General features: G+C 38.3%; 1 long non-coding RNA gene across 1 annotated transcript in view; it reads left to right on the top strand.

The window, feature by feature from the left end:
- The window catches only part of LOC308196801, a 72,858-nt gene extending 53,134 nt beyond the window's left edge, over positions 1 to 19,724 (top strand). Inside the window, exons 2-5 of the long non-coding RNA XR_013952411.1 lie at positions 11,405 to 11,492; positions 12,639 to 12,760; positions 14,980 to 15,277; positions 16,527 to 19,724. This is a non-coding gene — a long non-coding RNA (uncharacterized lncRNA). The remainder of the gene's footprint in view (positions 1 to 11,404; positions 11,493 to 12,638; positions 12,761 to 14,979; positions 15,278 to 16,526) is intronic.
- The last annotated feature ends 635 nt before the right edge of the window (positions 19,725 to 20,359 follow it).

Genomic DNA, 20,359 nt, shown 5'->3' with positions numbered 1-20,359 from the left:
TGTTTAGATGGAAGAAATTAGCAAAACAAATTTACAGTGATTTCAGATAGGTGGATACCTTCTTAATTGTGCTGCCATAAAAAGAAAAGGAAGAGAGAGATTGAGGTATTTTATTTACGTAGCTCCCTTAAATGCTGCCCTGATGCTCGAGTCTTCTGACAGTCTTTTATGTCATTGGTTCTTTGGGGCAGAGTTTTTCACATGTTAAGCTCATTTGTAGTTTGATCAATCTACTACTACTAATAAAGGAGACAATAAGAAACTTTGAATGCATATGTTGCATTGGTTAAATTTCCCATTCCATTATTTTTTCCCCTTTCATTTTTTTTGCACTGCTTGATTAGATTTAAATAAGACGTTATTACTGATTGTTCAGTTGTGTAATTTTAACTCACATTTATTTGATGTCTTTTGTATGATACTATCAATTTTCACATACAATTATTAAACATGTAATTTAAAATTATGGAGAATTATATAACAATGATAGAAGGAGTGTGGAAGTCTTGCATTTTATCATTATTTTACATTTCAGCTTGAATTAACAGCAATGTAAACCTGGAAATACATATATATATATATATTTTTTTTTTCCTTTGGCTGATTGAAAAGGTATTTTACTTAGAATGGCATTTTTGTTTGAGTCTCTGGTATGGTAACTCTGGAAGCACTGGTCAATCTGAAATATTTAAGGACCATTTCAGGCATTTCTGGGTAGAATTTTGTTCATTTTGGCGATGACTGAAGGAGCAGCTGCACCATCAGCTTCACTCTCTGTTTACATCTGTAGAACCTAAACTGGTCAGTGGTTACCTTGAAAGAATGATTACCTTTTGGGTTAAAAGCATTACCATCTCCTTTCCATTTTTAAAATGTTAACTCATGTAAAGATTTGCTTCTCAGTCTGCAAGTAAAGAATGATTTGGCACTGTGAGGAGATGATTCAGGTGTACATTCCTCCTCACAGAGGATGAAAAAGGGAGCCAGGCTTCTGGTGGGTAATGACAGTCTGGACAACGTGGAGGAGTAAATGGAGGCAGGGATTTGGGGGCCTTCCCAGTACAGTGAGGTAAAAGCAGTGGTATGTGTGGCTCGGAGGAAGGAGGTTTCTGAGTAGTCCTCAGGTAGCAAGGAGAACATATATTCTGCAGAGCACAAGGAAGCAGAGAAATCCTTGGTTACATGAACTGTCATCAGCTAGTTTTATTTTGAGCAAGGAGTAGGACATAATGACAAAATGTGGGAAAAACTTCCCACGTTATCTCCCTCCTCCCACCCCCCAAGATTTGGCAGGAAGGTTGGAAGATTATCCAGAAGACTTTTATCTAACTAGAACCTCACTTGGCTTATTGCGACTCTTCTCCATTCCCTTAGGATTTGATGACATTGCTCAACTCCAAAATATTTTTTAGCCCTTTTAGAAGCTGGGCTATTTTACCTGTTTCTGCTCTTACAGAAGTCTTGTAGGTCTGACTGATATTTGGGGCCTGTGATGTTTGTGAGCACAGGGTTTGTCTGACAGCAAACAGATATTTCTACTTTCAATTGTACGTTAGAGCTTTGTAGTTGTATTTTATTATGAAGCATAGGACTATACTTCAGTGTCTTAGGGTTTGCATTTTCTGCCATCTGAAAACTGTCTGAAGCCCTTACTTTTTATTGATTCCCTACATCTTTTACAACATCAAGTGGGTCTCTAATTTTTATTTTTTTTTTTAACATTTTGGAAAGTGCTTGAGCCTGTAGAGGATATAGTAACTTTATGGAAAATTTCATGTGTGAAGTCAGAGTTTACGAGGAAATGGACACACAAATATTTCTTGATACTTTTTGAATTAACATTGTGTTAGTGTCATTTTGAAGGATCAGACAACTTTAAAGAAATGTTTGCAGGCTTTTCCAAATCAGTATAATGTAATCTAAAATTTATCTGTAGAATGTCTTTGTTCTATAAATTAAAAGGGGTAATTGAAGCTTGCAGAAAGGAATCAGGAAAACACTAACTCTAGGTGCTGCTGGTGGCTGTGTGTATGGGATCATTTTTAATGATCTATTGCTTGCAAGAAGTTGGAAAATTTTCTCTTTTACTTCACTGAAAAGAACAGCTTGAAGCAATTGTAAAATGTATGTATTGCTGCAAGTGCACATTTACACAGGCAGAATGGGAAGGCTGATAGTTTTACTGTTAGCAAAGCTGGCCTCTGGAGGATTTTATTAGAGGAATGTTATCTTTTTTTTTCTTTTTCTTTCATTTTTTTTTTTTTTTAGAGCTGAGCTGGAAAAAAACTCTCATAAGACAGAGCCAACTCATTGTGCTGTTAACCACTTTTCTGCAAAACTTCAGGAACTTCTACAAGAAACGACCGTCATTTGGTTTCTGTGCAATGTTATTTGAGAGTACTGAATACTGTTGCCTTTGTACTGAATGCAGTGCGAATTATGACAACTTTTTCTCTTTTGGTTTACGGATACAGTTTTCTTTCTTACATGGTGCTACTTAGGACTTGTCTGGTAAAGTGTACAGTTTGTTGTGTCTTTACAGGTTGGGAAACAAATGTCATGACCTGGCACAAGGAAAGAGGCACCTTTCAGGAGTAGAGAACTTGTTTTAACGAAAAATATGCTTTGGTTTTCCACATTTTGTATATATATATTTTTTTATTTTCCCCCAAAATATCCTAAAGTATTTTAAAGTACAGGAATTTGTACAGTATGGTACTTTTGCCAAGCTTTTTTTGTCAGTATATATTTCTGTAACAGGATACAGGAATAGCATTAGGATAGGAATAAGGTTCTTATCTTTGAAACAAAGAAACAACCCCCCAACGCTAAAATCTAAAACACTTTTTAAAAGGTAAGTAAATCCTCATTTCAACATTATATTTGGCTTTTTGTACGGTTGAAAACAGCATGTGTTATGCAGCAATCAGTAGTTATAAATACTCAAGACAATTTTTTTTTAAACTGAAAAATACAAATACTAAAAGTTACTGGAAAGACACACAATAAGAGTGGAAAGGAATAAGAAATGCTTTTTGGAGCAGAATCAAAAGAAACTTTCAATAAAATATGAACATTAGTTTTAGTTAAATTATCTTTTAAATTATTGAAACTTCCTTTTTAGTTTCTGAAAAGACTGAAACTCTCTAAAAGAGTACTTTGTAGGTACCTCATGCAGCACATTTTACCTTACCTAGGAAGCCCTCAAGTACCCTCACCGAAGTTCAGTGCCACTTCTCTTTAGTAGAAAAGGGTGAACAGAGTTCTTCTGTCTCCTATGCAGAAGATTAAGTTTCAGGTATAATATGAAATTGGAAAAAACCTACTATGAATTCTGTGTTTTTTGAAGTGTTTCTAGGTCATACTCTTTAAAAATATTTGTGTATAAATATATATGCTCTTTCCTGGAAATTCAGAAGAAGTATCTAAACTGAAGTATGCGGAGGAAGGTCTTGCCTGCGCGTTGTCTGTACTTCATATAATTCTAATGCAGGTAGGTAGGTAAGCTATAGTTCATAAACAGGGACTTTTATTTCCAGATCCACTTATTCCCAGTGCTTTGCTCCACCCCCGAAGTGTATAAATACCAGATTGGGTGGAGTAAAGAAGAAAAGCCAGGATCTTCTCAGTTGTTCTCAGTGACAGGACAGGAAGTAATAGATACAAAATCAAATACAGGAAATTCCAGTTAAACATAAGAAGAAAGGTTATGACCTTGAGAACGATCAAAGATTAAACCAGGCTGCCCAGGTACCTTATAGCTTCTCCATCCTTGGAGACATTTAAAGCCCAGCTGGACATGCCCTGAGCATGCTGTAGCTGGCCTTGCTTTGAGCAGGGGGGTTGGACTTGGTGACCTTCAGGTATCCCTTCCAATGTCAGCTATTCTTTGTGTAATTCTCCTGTTACTTTGAAAAAGATGTTAGCTGTATTTCTTCTCTGACTCACATATTTCAACACTGTCTTTTCAGACAGACTCAACAGAAATCTCTGAGAAGCTGCACGGTTAAGAGAACTAGCATTGCTGCTTTCATATAGAATAGTTAAAAGTTGTTATTCATTGAGAAATATAGTATAGCAGCATTGGGAATTAACTATAATTTTTGGAAGCTTGGGAGTCATAACTAACCATTTAGCTGTCCATTTCATATTTTATGCTACAAGCATGGTTAAACTTTCCTGTTAATATTTTGTGCAGATCATTTTTTCTTCTCTTTAAGGGCTTGCTGGATTGTTTTTGATCTATGAGCCAGCAGAAGAATTTTAGAAAGTCAGTTCTATTCATTCAGCTAAAGAATAGATTCATGTTGACAGTCTACACTTCTTTCTAGATAGTCTCTATTTTAGCCATCCTTAAGGAAAGTGCAACTTTGCTGTTTAATCCATTATCAAAAAAGGAAGGCAATGCGTGTTTGAATGTCTGTCTAATTTTTAACATGGGGAATGAGAGGCTCATTACTGCTAGAATAATATGCTGTAACAAATGGATGCAATTGATGTTAAATATTGTGCAGATAGAAAGAGCTGTTTAAACAGTAGGATCCATTTGTATCTATTGCAAAGGCTTGGTGTATTCCCCTGGACAATGCTGTGTCATCTGGAAAGATTTGAAATAGAATGTATTAGGATCTTAGTGAAGCCTCAAGAAGTTGGGAAGACTTCAAAATGATAATAGCTTGCTAGGTAAAATACCTCACAGAACTTAACTAACAATTGTATTATCTGTTATTTGAGGAAGAGAAATAAAATTTACTGAATATACATGAGCACCACAGGTGCTGCCTGCACCCTGTGTTTGCACTCTTTCTGCTTTGTATTTCTTTTGCAGTACATATATATATAAAAGAGAGAGAGGCACTTTGAAGGGAGGTTTGGATGAGGCCTGTGAAGTTTCTGTCTTTAGCCTAATCAACACATCCATTTCATTTTTACAGCTGGAAAATGGTATGGCTGTTATTGCATCCCCAAAGTCCCATCCTGATAACTTGTTCCATGTCATATACATATTATAAAGATTTTGCTTTGGGTCTTTCACACTTTCTTTGTATGTTAGGTAAAAGTCTGTGTTTAGTCCTTTTATGAGTCTAAAATCTGAAATGCTGAATACCTTCTGTGCATTTCTCTCAAACAACAGAACAAAATATTGTCTCATGACAAAAGCTGATAAATCTTGTTCTGTTGGCAGTTTAGTTTTGCTTTGAAATGGAATGCCTTGCTGCAGCATTGTAACAAGAAGATTGGATAAAATTGGATTGAATTTAATGTGTTTTTTTAGGGGACAGGGATAGAGAGGTGGAAGGAAAGACTCCATCTGCTGAGGTAGAACATCCATCCATCTTGCCATGACAGGGCCCTCAACCTTCATACAGTAGTTTATCTTGCAGTAAGTAGATAGCCTCTTTCAGGGTTCTGGCATAGGTGAAGCAATCGGAGAGGCTGTGGTGGTTTTACTATTCCTGACAGTTACCTCATGCAATAGTACAGGCTGTGTACTGAAATGTACAGAAAACAGTTCTGCAGAGAGGGCCTGAGTGTTGTCTTTGACAAGCTGAACACAAGTCGGTAGTAGACCTCTGTGGCATGAAGACCAGCCACTGGGGATGCTCAAAATTTTGACTCAGTATTGCTGATCCATAAGCAATGTGATCTAACTTTGAGGCTGAACTCAGCAATAGGTTTGAAGAAGACTTTGGGGTAAATGACTTCTAAAAACTACCTTCCAACCTAAATTATTCTGCTATTCTATCAGTGGTGTGGCCAACAAAAGCAGGGCCTGCTCTTTTGGAATTACCCAGCAAACATCGCCCTATCCCAGACGGGGCAATTTTATTTATTTATTTTTTTTTGTGGTATCAACAGATGGGTTGCCAAACAATCACCTCTTTTTCTGGTTATTCTTTACAGTACCTGTTCTTCCAAGATGCATAACACAGTGGCATGCAAAGATATATTCTAGTGGAAGTTTGAGTCAGAGTACATGAAGAGGACTTCTAGAGTAAGAAAGAGCAGAGCCTATGATATTTTGTGGAGCAAATCAAAATTTGGGAATGGAATGGAGGAAAAAGCATTCTGCTGCAACCTCCTGCTATTACCAAAACTACCCTCATCCAAACAGCTTATAGTTTTCTGTGCTCATGCAACTATGTGTCCTTTTTCTCTTCATAGGGACAAAATAGTTTGAGTTTCTGTTCCTGCACATTCTTACTACATGAATGACCAAAGAAGACAATTCTTGTCATGATTCAATGGTCTTTCTCCCTTATTAAATGTACACAATTTTCAGACTTATTCATATTTAATGGTTTTATGATATTTAATCATAGGCAGATAAATTTGTCAATGGAATAATTTCTATACAATTTTATTTATAGAATGTTGTATGCTAAGTGCTGTTCAATTTTCAATGACATCGGAGTGAACAGAGCTTCTTTCTCACCATGTGAAACCCTTGTTTTTGCTCATCAAGAATAAATCATGTTCTTACTTTTTGTGTTTCTTTTTGTCTTCTTTCAAAATATGACAAGAGAAGGGTATATGGATATGCACAGAAAACATTTGTTGGTTGGTTGGTTGATAGTTACCTCCTAGCTTAGTTCAGACTCCTTTTCTTTGTGAGGACAGTACTTTATCCTACTTTTCTGGACTGCGTCTGTCACATGCTTTCAGATCAATTGCAGGTGGGAATGAAGAATCAATTACCATCATAATTTATGGAGGAATAAATGTTAATCAATTCTTTTTGTATCCCAAAGCTAATCAGAGAAACAAGACCTCACTAAAATCCAGCATACCAAAGTATGTTTGAACTTTCTAGGCTAAATCAATTTAGGATGACTTTTTAAAAATAAACAAAGTTCCTGATGTGGTATTTCTCCTTCCCTTCCCCAGCTCCTGTCCTTTCAGAGGAGGGTATGGGAAAAAAAAAATCATACTGTCTTGGTTATTTTTCCTTGTTCAGCATTTTTTTTCTCTGGAAAAGCTGAGAGCAACGATTGAGAATGTCTATAGATTGATACAGAATTTGCAAAACTGGTATAATGGAGGGAAACAACCTATGCTTATCAGGAAAGACCTAATGCATCTCATCAGTAATGCATGCAGAACTCTTCACAGTTCTAGGAAAAATTAAGAATCCAAAATGTGGCATCTGACATTTGCTGTCTTCATGCAAGTCCTCACTTTTTTTCTGCCTTATCCGTGCTCTTAACAGAGAATCATGAGGAGTTTGAAATATTGGCTATAAATATGAAGAATTTGTTTTTGAAGAGCTTGAATTCTGCATTCCATATTCATTTAGGGATTTTAGACTGTTTTTATCTCTGTCCCAATGTGTGTGGCTTTTGATACACTAAAAATATTTTTCTTTATGCCTTTGAGGAGCAGAACTGATGAAGCCTTGTTCTTTACAGACTTTGTGTTGTGCATAATGTTGAACTCCAGCTGCTTTTTCTCAGCAAAGGAGCATCTGATTGTCTCCACCATTCAGAAACTTTGGTATCTTAGGATCTGTAACTTCTTTCAGTTTTGCTGGAAATTGATGAGTGGGCACCCAAGCTGTAGTGTGGAGAAGTGGGAATATACTTGGACAATCACCTAAGCCCTTTTTCCTGACAGTATTGGGTGAAAGAGAAAGAAGGAGGAGTTAATGCTTGTCCTAGAGAAGAGTGCTTGTGTTATAACCTGTTGTGTTATAACCTAACTTGGTTGTGAAGGTAGTCTGTGGGTGTGATCTTTGTTCCCCCAAAGTTGGTGCTCTTAAAGGCAGAGATCTTTGTGTTGGTGGGATAAAGGAGAATTAGCCTGAACTGAAGCCCCAACCTGTGAAGCATCTAGTACAAGTGGTTGGTTCCTCCAACAAGTCAGGTGTGAGTCCTGTGGCATGAATGCACCCAGCAAATGGACCCTGTTAGGGATGTGCCAGAGTTTGCATGGAAGTGACTCCTGAAGCTATTCCCTTCATATCGGGTGAGATTCATAAATGATTAAATGAACAGTATTTCTGTGAAGCAAAGCTGCCCGGTTCCCTTGCCTGCCACGACTAACAGGAGTTAAGCTGTTACCTATGCCATTCCCTTGGTGGCGGTGCAAAGGTCTGCGGATGTTTGAGCTGATGGCTGTTGAGAAAACTGAGCATGAGGGAGAGGGGTCGGCTGGTGCTGAGCTGGGGCCTGGTGGGGCCAGGGTTTCTGTGATGGAAAGATTAATGGCTTCTGGAGTCTGAAATTGCCTGTAAAAGTGGGAGTATACCTGGAAAGAGGAGGAGGGAGAATTTTCCTTTGTAAACTCACCAGAGATAGAGGATGTAGCTGAGCTGTCAACTGACTTTTAAAAGCTGAAAAAGCCTAATTTATCAAGCTGTTGCAATATTGACAGCTTCTTCTGCTTTGCTTGTGCTGATAGCCCTTCAGTACTCTGTTTCTCTCCTTCATGTCTTTTACGTTTTCTCTCACTGTCTAATTTGTGAGGAAGCCTCTTCTAACTCCTGTGATATCCTCTCTCCCCCTCCTCTGCATCCCTCTGCTGGTCATCTCTGACACGACGCCTGTGAAGACCTGCCAGTTGGGCCACATGAAGCCAGGAGACAAAATGACAAAATGTGACTTGGAAAGCTGTTCAGTGAACGGGGTTTAATTTTAGAAACTATTACTTTCCTTTGCCCAACTCTGTTTCTTTCACCTGTTCCTTTTGGCCCCAGAAAAAGGCTGCAAGGTCTTAAAACAAACTCTGTGTTTCTGTTTTATGTCTGCCCAAGAGAGAGATGGCTTGGGCTGCCAAGTGCTCTCCTCATGCTGGTGGTGAATAAGGAGCAGCACATCAAAGAGGTCTGGGGCAGGCTGTTCTCCACCCCTACTACACAGGGCTCATTATCAAGCATAGAGTATTTTCTGGATGTGTACATTACCATCAGCCAGTCTCACAAAAAGCCAAGCGAGGCTCTTGCAGGATGGCTGCTCCCAAACAGGCAACCACCCAGGAGGCATTTGGGTAATTCTGAGACTTACTGAGGAGCCACGTGGAGAGTGAGAGGCACCTGCACGAGGTGCGTAGCTGTGGTGTCTTCTGCTGCCCCTGCAGGCAGCCTCAGGGAGATGGTAGGAGACAGAAGGAGAGGAATATGCAGGCTGAAAACAAAAAGAAACAAAACAAAACAAAAAAGCAACACGTAATGGAATTCGTTACATCTTTAATATAGTTGACATGAATAATAATCATTAAAAAAAAAAAAAGAATTGAAATGGAGCCGCTAGGGTCAGTGTTTACTGCGGGCTTAAAAAGTGTATGCAGTTTCTGTAGAATCTTCTAAAATGGCTGTATTGTAAATACGCAGCAAAATTTAACAATATAGTCAAAACAAAAAACTGCATCCTAAGATAAACAACTGAAATCTGTGCATAGGCAGATGCAATGGAAATTCTGTTTATTATGTGAACATAAAGCCTTTGTTCCGGTACCCCACCAACTGCCTTTGACATGCTTGTCTGCTTCTGTTTCTGTTAAAACTGTCAGGGAGCAGCAAGGGCTGGCTGGTCCCTAGGGGACAGGGAGCTGGGGGTGACCCCAGCACAGTCTGTGCCCTCACCCAAGGGACAATCCTATGGGGTCTGCACTTGGTGGGCAAAGCAGGCTCCATCCACAGCTCCAGACAAGGTGATTGATGACCAAGGTCTGGGGTACATCCAAAGGACCCAGCGTGGAGCAAAAGGAGCCAGGACCAGGGACATGAACGGAGACAGGAACAGACTGAGGTGGCCTATTCGGGAGATAGGTCCAAGGGCCATCCGGGAGGCAGAACCAGAGGCAGGGCTGGAGGCTGGTGCTTCTGTGGTGTCACAGGGAACCAATGGCCCTGGAAAGGGGTCCTGGGCCATCGGCAGTGCGAAGGGCAGTCTGGTCAGGGATGGCAAGAACTGTTTAGTAGTGCTCACAGTGCCTGAAAAAAATAAGCAAAAATTCTCCGTCCCGGTGTTTGCTTTCTAAAGCTTGTTAGTGTCAGTGTTTTCAACAGTCAGTTTGTATTCATGTGCTGTAGGGGTACTTCAGATGAACATGCCGATGCTGCTTTTTCCCTTTTTGGCCGCTGTGCCTAGCTTTTTTCTCTACTGAAGTTTGTGAGCCACTGGTCCCACTAGGCCTTTTAAAAAATTGTTTTGCCTACTTACCGTTTCCATATTTTTTCCCAAACATTTGTCATGTAAATATTTCTCCTCCCAGAACTCTGATTAGTTACATGAACAGAAGTGACTTTGGTATTAATGATGCTATTATATACTACACTGAGTCCATTAATAAATTAATAATGCTGTGTCTTGTTTGTTTATAAATGAGGCTCACCAAGGGCTGTTTCAAATGAAAAATACCACTGATTGCTTGTAATTTAATCTAGTGAGTTTTTATGCATGTGAGGCAAAGGCAATTAGCCCTAACAGAGAGAGTTCTAATTCCCAACTAGATTTCAAGTTTAATACAAATAATTTAGTTAAAAATAGCAACCTGTAAATGTTGATCAAAAAAAATATATATACATATTGGAGTTCTTCTGGTTTGGACAGCCATTTTTAATAGCTGTTACTGTTTTGAAATGTGACTGTCTTTATTCCTTCTTCCTGAGTGACTGAAGAGAATACTATTTTTTTGTATGTATTCCTAAACTGGAAATTTATTTGTATTTTGTTGACTTGTCCTAGCACCAAAATCTGGAATTCTCCTGTAATGAAAGATAAAATGTTGTTAGGCAGCACAATTTATTCACAAAAGCATGTAAACTGCAAAGTTGTGCAAGCCTTTATTTCTCCTTTCTTTCCTTGTCAGCTTTTTGCATTGTTGATTGATTTACTGTAGTGCTGCTGTCAGTATTTTACCAATAGTCTGGTAGGATCTCATGACTGGCGTTTTGCCTTTTTAAAAACCATCCCATTGCTACAGTGAAGAATTTGAACCTCTAAATCAGCCATCATAGCTGTTAGCCTCCTTTTATTATTATTAATGTGCTCCTGGGAAAGGAATATTGAACAGTAATTAGGAGCAAATAAAGTACTGGAATAAGCTTGAACAGGTCAGTTTCTTGGCAAAGAGGCCTTTAATAGGTTATCTTTATTTTCATATTATAATAATTATTAATACAGTAATGTGCATTAATTTATGTTGTCAAATGGAGTTTAAAATGCTTCTACAGATCACATTGTTAAAAAATGAGTAATTATTTGGAAACCACAGCAGCACTGTTGATGCTCCGTTTAGTAATTAACTGCTTTATTTTAATGTTACGTGTTTTTGCTAAAAGTGGCAAAAATTTTCTGGATATTTTTTCTGAATATTATTTCATATAATTGTAGAAAAAATCTGATCATATTCTGTACATACTGTATTAAAATGTAGATTAAATGCATTTTTATTTTATGCACAGGAAATGCTTTTGGAAGAAAAAACTTTTAAGCATTGGATGATACTGTGGGACATCAGATCGTTTTACAGTATTTTTATACTTTCTGCAGGTAGGTGTATTGTTATGATCAAAGAGCAGGAAAGCTGATACAAAGTTGTAGGTTTATCAAGTGATCATGTAGATTTCTCTCTTTTTAGTTCTGAGTGATATCAGAGTAATGAAACAGCTTTGATATAAAAGCATTTGGTGGCTCATTGCTTTATTTATCTAATAGGAATTATTTGATGTGTTCTTCTACAGACAACTTGTATGTTAGAGGGTCAGGCATATAAAGTACCTTCAATTTTTTCACTATGGAATCTTGATAGTAGATTTTTCCTCCTAGTAGCAATCTGTGCATGCATTCATTATACATATCTTTGTAAGACACTGTTTTTTTTTTCTTCTTTCTCCTGAGTTTGCGCAATCCCCCTGCATTCAACCCTGGAGGTCACCACTGATCTCTTTGTATATGTGGAGTAATTATGTATAGGAAATGTATCAGTTTTATATTTTTGAAGTCTAATTATTCCAAAAAGGAATTTTTATTTACCTGTTTTTTGTAAAATTATACAAAGGGAAAAATGTTCCAGACAGAAAGGTCTATGAGCTGAGAAGGCAGTGGTGAGAAATCATTCTTCAACTGTTTTTTGTCAAAACTCGTAGTTTTTTCTTTGTCATTGTGAAATGTGTTCTCTGGGATGTTCCTTAATAGATTTTTAACAAATGTGAAGTAGAAGGCAAAAAACAGTATTTATTTATGTTTCATTTATTTATTTTATTATTATTATTATTATTATTATTATTATTATTAAAAAGCATTCCTTTTCTTTTCTGTCTTCATATCTGTAAGTTGCATGTGTGTATTTACACTGTCCAGGTGACAGTTGGTAGCACTTTTTGTTAGCAAATAGCAGCAATTATTGTTTATTATTACGGCTTAGCCTTCAATAAATGCTTTCTCTTAGAGCTGCTACGTTAAAGAATAATAATTTCTTAATCTTCAACAACTTAATAGTTAATGTAAATGCAAACATGTTGAGTATTATTTAGAGGCAGCGTATGTTCTACATCTAATTTATAAATCATAAGTAAGTGTTATGAGACTTCAGACGAGACATTCTTTATTATTAAACTCTTAAGTATCATTTTGCTAAGAAGCCTGAGAAATCTCAACTACTAAAATTTTTAATTCAGCACAGCTTTTCTTTTCCAGCATCTAGCAGCATTACCTTGGGGAAGCTGAGATGACTGTGTAAATTGAAACAGTAAGTCTACAGGAGGTCATTTCTCTTCAGGAGTATAACCAAGGGAGGTGCAGAAAAAATTCTTCAACAGGTAACATTTTGGGAGGTCACTTTATAGTGACCTCTTGATTTTTCTCTCTTCAGAAATTGGTATGTAGTAAAAATATTTCTTCCCAAACAGCCCATTTCTCTTGGCTACATTGCTCTTTGTTGTTTTGTTTTGCTTTGTTTTGTTTTGATCTGTTTCCTTTCCCATGGGTGAGATGGAGAGAACAAACTGTGGAGGAGAAAATTAACAACAATACTTACTTTCATATGCTGTAATTCATGGATGGCAATGAAAAGTGGTGGATAGGCCCAGTTTTCACTGTTGTAGGGTATCTACATTCTACTCCTGTTATCACCATAGACGTACATGAAAAAATATGTTTGACACTTAGTTGAGCCAGGTGCTCAGTAGCTTGCTGCTCCTTTATCAAATAGACCATGTAAGCTTTTCTTTAATGGGCATCCATGCCTCTGAAAAAACAAGGACATATCCATACAAGCAACAAAAGAAAAATGCTTAGGATTAGTTCAGAATAAAACTCCTTCACCAATTTGTTGGGATTATTCTTAACTGCCCATGTGTGATTTGGGTTTAGAGATAGTACTTATGTGTATTTGAAGTTTTGCACTGAGCAATAGTGCTTGCTTTGTACTTTTGTGTTCACTTTTTCAGGCAGGTGTCTTTGCAGGAAACTTCCTGCTCAGGTTTTTTTGCTTTAATACAATTTCTGGCCATAATTATTTTAAAAACTAGGGACCATATTTTGCCTTTATTGAGATCAGATCTAGTGTGATCAGACCTTAAATAATTGAATCTCAATAATGTATATGACACGGAATATGCAAGTTTATTTGTGATTTGAAAATTTTCTATTGTCATGAATTTAGGGGAATTGCATTGCTTAAAGGTGCTGTGTGGGAATTATCAATGTTATTCCAAATGATGCAATTATCTGTATGTTAGTTACTTTTGTAATGAATTTAAATGGCTCATAAGAAGTGCAATAGTTTGGCCTTTTAAAAATTCAGCTGGGAAATTAAAATCTCTCTTTTTTTTTTTTTTTTTTTTTAATTGATATAAAGATAACATCTGCAGCCAGAGATCAGAAGACACGAGAGTTAGTAGCTGGGACATGCATGTTTAGAAAAGCTGAGAATAGCAAAATTTTTTTATTGCAGCACTATTGCACATTGCCTGCACTGGATTGACTGGACCTGCCGTTTGTCCTAGTGAGGCTATTTCTGTCTGGGATATTTGCAGATCAGAACCTTCTGTGAATACAAATAAGACCATAGAAGTTGGATCCATGAGTAGGAAATGCAAAGATACACACTTAAATCCTTAGGAAGACTGACTCACTACCTTTCAGGAGCACACAGGATAATGCCTTAGTGATAAAAAATAAAATAAAATAGAATGAAAATAATACCCAAGCTTTTCCAACTCCAAAGGGCTGGAGGCACAATCCCACTTCCTCTCTGGCAGTAGTGTTCACCACTAGTATGGAAAAATAAATAAATTGTAAGGCTGTCTGCAGGTGCAAAATGGAACTGTAGCAGCAGTTCCCATTTTTAGACTTCCTTAACTAACAGCTAAGCTCAGCTGGCATTCAGACATCACAGCCTGAGATGGGTACTTTAACTGTGTGCTAGTGATGACTTTTTTTTTTTTTTAATGGTTTGATTCTTGATGAAAAATCCATGTCAGGTGAGAACCTCAAATTTTGTGAGGCTCCTTACTTTTTCTTACAGGTTGTATTTAGCTTGAGTGCAGCTACATGAAGCGCTGCTGTGTTGCTTTCCACATTTCAGTCTTGCTTGAATGGAGTTAGAAATGAAGCTTCTCCACAAAGGGAGAAACAAGGCTGTTTAATAAATAGACATGTATGTGTTGAACACATTGTGTATGCATTATGAGTGTCTCCTGCACTCCAGCAATGGAATATTTTGGGTTTTGGAAAATGTTTGAATTCTGAAAATAGCTTTTAAATTTAAAGATATTTTTGAATGTCTAAGTGCTTCAGTTTTCTGTACCTTGGCATCCTAATTTGTCCTGCACCCCCCATCATGCATTCCTCCTTCTTTCACCAGAAAAGGATTTCATGGTGCCTCTAGTCGAATGCCAGGAGAGGTTGCATTTCACAGTGAAAATGTGAGGGGAGATTTTTTACTGAAGGTCTATTGAAAAATAGCTGAAGGAGCTGCAGGGGAGAAAAAGCAGTTTTGTCTCATTCTCACTGCTTTTTTTTTTTTGACTCACAGAAATCTGATTTGGATCTTCAGGGATTTTGGAGAAATTCTGTCAAGAAACAGAAATGGCATACAAGCTGTGAGAAGTACTTGTACCCCCTTCACCAAAATATGCTCCTAATGCGAAAAGAATTTGAAGGCAGTTACTTGTGAGCAGGTTGGGTCAACCCAGAGATCAGGTCATCAGGCAAACTTGTGGTTATAGCGATAGGCTGAGTCACCTTCCACTTTTTTCTTTGTTCTTGCCTGAAATGTCAGTTCTTAAGAGCCCTGTCTTCCCCAGCTTGGCTCTGCATTGGCACTGCAGTAGGTAAGTAGCTCTGAAAACTGCTTCTCTGTTGGCTCAGGTGCTTGACTGTGTTTTTAAATACCTTATCTTAAACATCTAACTTTAAAATGCTGCATTTAAAATAAATTCAGGTGAGAGCCATGAGTGATGTTTGGGAGAGAACCACAGTAATCCTTTCCTAGTTAATTCTGGAAGACATGAAGTGTGCATGCCTGGAGCAGGTTATGAGGGTAGAAAACTCAGACAGGGCATTGCAGGCTGCTCTTAGAACAATCCCTTCCCCCCACCCCTTTTCTAGACATTTACAAAAATAGAAGAAAAGCTATCTCTAATAAAAGGATGAGCCAATCATTCTTAATAATTGGCTTTCAGTTAAATTTACAGTACATTAAAAAAAAAAAACACAAAAAAGGCCGTTCTGAAGCTCAATAGTACCTTCATTTTCCTCATGGTTGCTTCATTTTGAGCATGTCTCAGTACAATGTAGGTAAAAAGAAATGCTTTCTTTTTCGAAGCTTGTGGGAATATCTCATTTTCCTTTTTTCTCTACCAGTTCCAGCAGAGTGAACCTAATATATATTCCCAAGGAATTAAATTCACTGAGAACTGTGGAGTTTACTCTGGAAGAACTTCAGAACATTTCCCCCCCCTTTTTTCTCTAATGAAAAAATACGTGCCTTCTTTTTCTTTTTTTTTTTTTTTTTAGGAACTAAGGATCTAAGGCAGTCTTTTGTTAAAATGGGAGGTTGTTCTGACGTTTTCAACCAAATTTTTCTTTTCGGTTGCTACTTACTGTGTTGTTGGCTGACTGCACCTTCCTTAACTATGTCCCTCTAGCTACAAAATGTCTGTTTTATACTTTTGCTCTAATATGTTTATAGTCTTTAGAGTATTTTAGCCTCTTCCAAGACAAAAAAAAAATCTTAAAAATATAACATTCACTATTATTTTGCATTCCCTATATTATTACCAGATAAATCTAGTATGCTTTTGTCCTTTAAGCATTTAGTTTTTATTATATCATAGGTTAGAATTGTATTATCCTTTTTATATTCCTGGGATTAGGCCTGGGGTCAGAGACTACCCAGTGATTGCCCAGCAAGTCCACAGTGAGTCGGGGCAGCTCTGAAGCCAAGCCAGGGGATCTGGGCCCAGGTGAAAATGAGCGGGGTGGGAGAGAGCCCATCAGTAGTGTGGTAGAGAGGGGAGCCAGCAGAGCAGCCACAGCTGGAAACCTGGGATAGCCCCTCCTTTCTCGCTTTCTTCACAGCTCTTAACAGCAACAACTGGATGTGGGCTCAGACAGCTAAACCAAACTTAGCCAGATTAAACTCCACCAGGGAGATGTGATCAGAGGCCTGATCTCGTGTGTTTAATTCCTTCTCAATAGTGAGACTTCCTAGTTATCAAATCACAGTGTCAGAATGGTTGATATTGGAGGAGACCTCTGGAGATCGTCTATTCCTCACCCCTGCTTGAGCAAGGTCATCAAGAGCAGGCTGCCCAGGACTGTCCAGATGGCTTCTGAATATCTCCAAAGACGGAGATGAGATAAAATTAAAAGTTGGATTGGATCCTGAAGCTTTGGCACCCAAGAGCTAATTAGCCACTTCCAGATTACTGGTTGTTATCTACATTCAGTATAGGCCAATAGCCCCAGCCTCTCCTAGACACAGCTGGAAATGCTGAGAAAAAAAGAAAAGCAGTGGACAACATTATTTTCTTTCTCTCTTGGCCTAATTCTTTATTTGTTTTCCTTGCTCACTCTTAGCATTGAGGTTCAAGCAGGTATTAGCTGAGTGACTTCCACCTCCCATCCTCTCTTATGCAACACTAACGTATGGTTATGTGCAATGATGAGGTATCTGAGCTTCTCATTTCTTCTTAGCTGAGCTAGAAGCCCATGTGATCAAGAAAAATATCAAAAGTCAATTTCATAGTATGCCACTAACCTTGTGTGTTGAATAAGAGTTTTCTTACTTCTTAGGAGACTAGTGTTATCACATATTCAGCTGCATGTTTCTGGTGTTTTCAGTTTTGTTCTCTGGAAGCTGAAAAGAAATAATTCATTACTTGTCTGCTAGAAAAGATCCTGTTTGATCTTCATCATGTTTGTGTGCATATGTTTTTGGAAGCAATTTTTAAATATACTTAGCTTTTCTTTGCATGTTGTTATTTTTTAATCAGGAAGTCTGTAAATGAATAAAGTCAACAAGTCACCAAAAGAAATCCACAACAAACAAACTTGAAAGAAGTGCTAGAAAATCAGTTTGGTTCAGAATTTTCCATGTCAAAACATAAATGATTTTCCTGAACTTTGTGGAGGAGAAGCATTAATAGTTTTGTGCTTGTAAGGGTGCTTGGGTATTGGGCCGGGAATTTAGTTGTCATGGAATTTAAGTGGCTTTCCTCATCCTGTACATATGTGCCAGTTCTACATTACAAATATTCTAGTTAAGTCCAGATCCTCCACATCTGTGAAAAGGTATTTTAATTTTTACCATTTTAGCGGTTTCAGTTTTCAGTAAAAATATGAATTATATCTTTTATAAAGCTAACCTAAGGTGGATGAGTACTGATATTTTGTTTGGTTTCACCAGCTGTTGATGTTGAGATGAAGCCTGGTATAACTTTTTTTTTTCCCCTTCAAGACAGGGAACAGTGACATGACAAGATACCAAAAGCCTAGGAACTGTGAGAAGGAAGGATTAGTGTACCTTGCTTTACTTTAATTTTACTAGCATCTATTTAAGTCCAGTGCCTGAACAAATTAGGAAAAGATTGTGCTTTGTTAAAAGCTCAAACCCACTTGCTGCTTTCATTAATGTATGACTTAGATCCTGAAAACCCTGAAACTGAGAAATGACATTGTTATTTCAAATGTTTAAAAAATCCCTCAAAACACAAGAAAGACTTTGATTTCTTTCTTAAAGAAATCATGTTGAGCGAAGTTCTGATTAAATAAAGCAAGCCAGAAAGCTACAATTTTTATTTAGAAAATGTTTGCTAGATGATGAATTGATATTCATTTAAGCAAAACCATGATTTTTTTGGAGGCAAGTTTGCTTTGGCAAACTGTTTTTCTGTTATGACAGTGAATTTCTTATAAACAAAATGTTTCTCAAATGGTATTCTTAAAATATCTCGCAATGACTTATTAAGTTATTTTCATGGTAGTTGTTAGCTAACCAAAAACTAATACTTCTGTAGCAGTGAAAGAAAAAAAAATGCATTGATGGTCATTAATGCTCGTATAAATTTAAAATAAAAGAATGCTTGAATGGTATTACTCCACACTGTGAAATGAAATCCTGATATCTTGTCTGTTTGTTTGTTTAATTATACTTAGATTAAATTCAAAACAGCCAGCTGATCTTAGCAGCTGGTAAATATTTACTGTTCATTTGCCAAACTCCTCAGAGCACAAATTTTTGCTTTTTTTCCTGTGTGCTAATATTTAATGGAGAACTGATGCCTCAAAAATTCCACTTTAGGAAGTAGAGGGAATGGGGGTAGCCAAGACATTTTATGTACTCATTTTGCATATGAAAAATATATGCAGAAATGTTGGGAACATTCAAGAGCTAGGAGCTGTGTATGTTGATCATTAAACACGTCTGCCTTGAAAATGCACCAAGACTTGAGTAACAGGCTGCTATTATTGGTGTTCTTGATGGAGTATACCTGTGCCCCTGTTTCTTATAGCTTTGTTTAGCACGGATTCATCAAAATGGCTTTGTGTTTAAGAATGAATAGGAACATTAGAAGCGATGTGCAAGTTGGACTTGTGTACTGAAGCAGTAGGCTTCAGGCTACAGTAAGCCACCTGACATTTGCTTTAGGAAGTGCAGAGGAAAGACATTTACTTTCTGAATCATACATCAATCATTGGGTATGTGGATGTATCTGTTCTAGTGAATGATGGAGCATTATCAACCCATAAAATGTATTAGCTGCTCAGAAAGTGACAAGGAATATGCTTTGGACTGTTGTGCAAAACAAATCCAGATACGCATGTCCCATGAAGAATAAGTTTTCCTGAGAGGTATGTGGCCTAGACTGAACAATTTTAGAATCACAGAATTGTAGACTCATTAAGGTTGGAAAAGACCTCCAAGACCATCTCGTTCAACCATCTCCCTACCACCAATGTCACCCACTAAACCATGTCCCTAATTGCCAGGCCCAACCTTTCCTTGAACACTCCCAGGGACTGTGATGCCACCGCCTCCCTGGGCAACCTGTTCCAATGCCTGACTGCTCTTTCTGAGAAGAAATGTCTCCTCACTTCCAACCTAAACCTCCCCTGGCACAACTTGAGGCCATCCCCTCTAGTCCTATCGCTAGTTATCTGTGAGAAGAGGCCTACCACCAGCTCCCCACACCTTCCTTTCGAGTAGTTGTAGAGAGCAATAAGGTCTCCCCTGAGCCTCCTCTTCTCCAGACTAAACAACCCAAGTTCCCTCAGCTGCTCCCCACAGGACTTGTGTTCCAGGGCCTTCACCAGGTCCCTCCTCTGGACGTGTTCCAAGGCCTCAGTGTCCTTCTTATCCTGAGGGGCCCAAAGCTGAGCACAGTACTGGAGGTGTGACCTCACCAGAGCAGAGTACAGGGGAACGATTACCTCTCTGGTCCTGCTGGCTGCACTATTCCTGATACAAGCCAGGATGCCGTTGGCCTTCTTGGCCACCTGGGCACACTGCTGGCTCATGTGCTCATGTTCAGGTGTGTTGACCAACACCCCCGAGATCCTTTTCCTCTGCACAGCTTTCCAGCAACTCTCCCCCAGGCCTGTAATGTTGCGTGGGGTTGTTGTGACCAAAGTGCAGGACCCGGCACTTGGTTATGTTGAACCTCATCCCACTGGCCTCTGCCCATTGACCCTGCCTGTCCAGGTCCCTCTGCAGGACATTCCTACCCTTCGCAACACTTCCCCTCGACTTGGTGTCATCTGCAGACTTACTGAGGGTGCACTCAATTCCTTCATCCAAGTCATCAATAAAGGTATTAAAGAGGATGGGCCCCAACACTGACCCCTGGGGAACACCACTGGTGACCGGTTGCCAGCTGGATTTCACTCCATTCACCATCACTCTCTGGGCC

The sequence above is a fragment of the Anser brachyrhynchus genome (genome assembly GCF_964034855.1).
Source record: "Anser brachyrhynchus genome assembly, chromosome: 1".
Taxonomy (NCBI): Eukaryota; Metazoa; Chordata; class Aves; order Anseriformes; family Anatidae; genus Anser; species Anser brachyrhynchus.
This window is presented reverse-complemented; position numbering and strand designations above follow the sequence as displayed.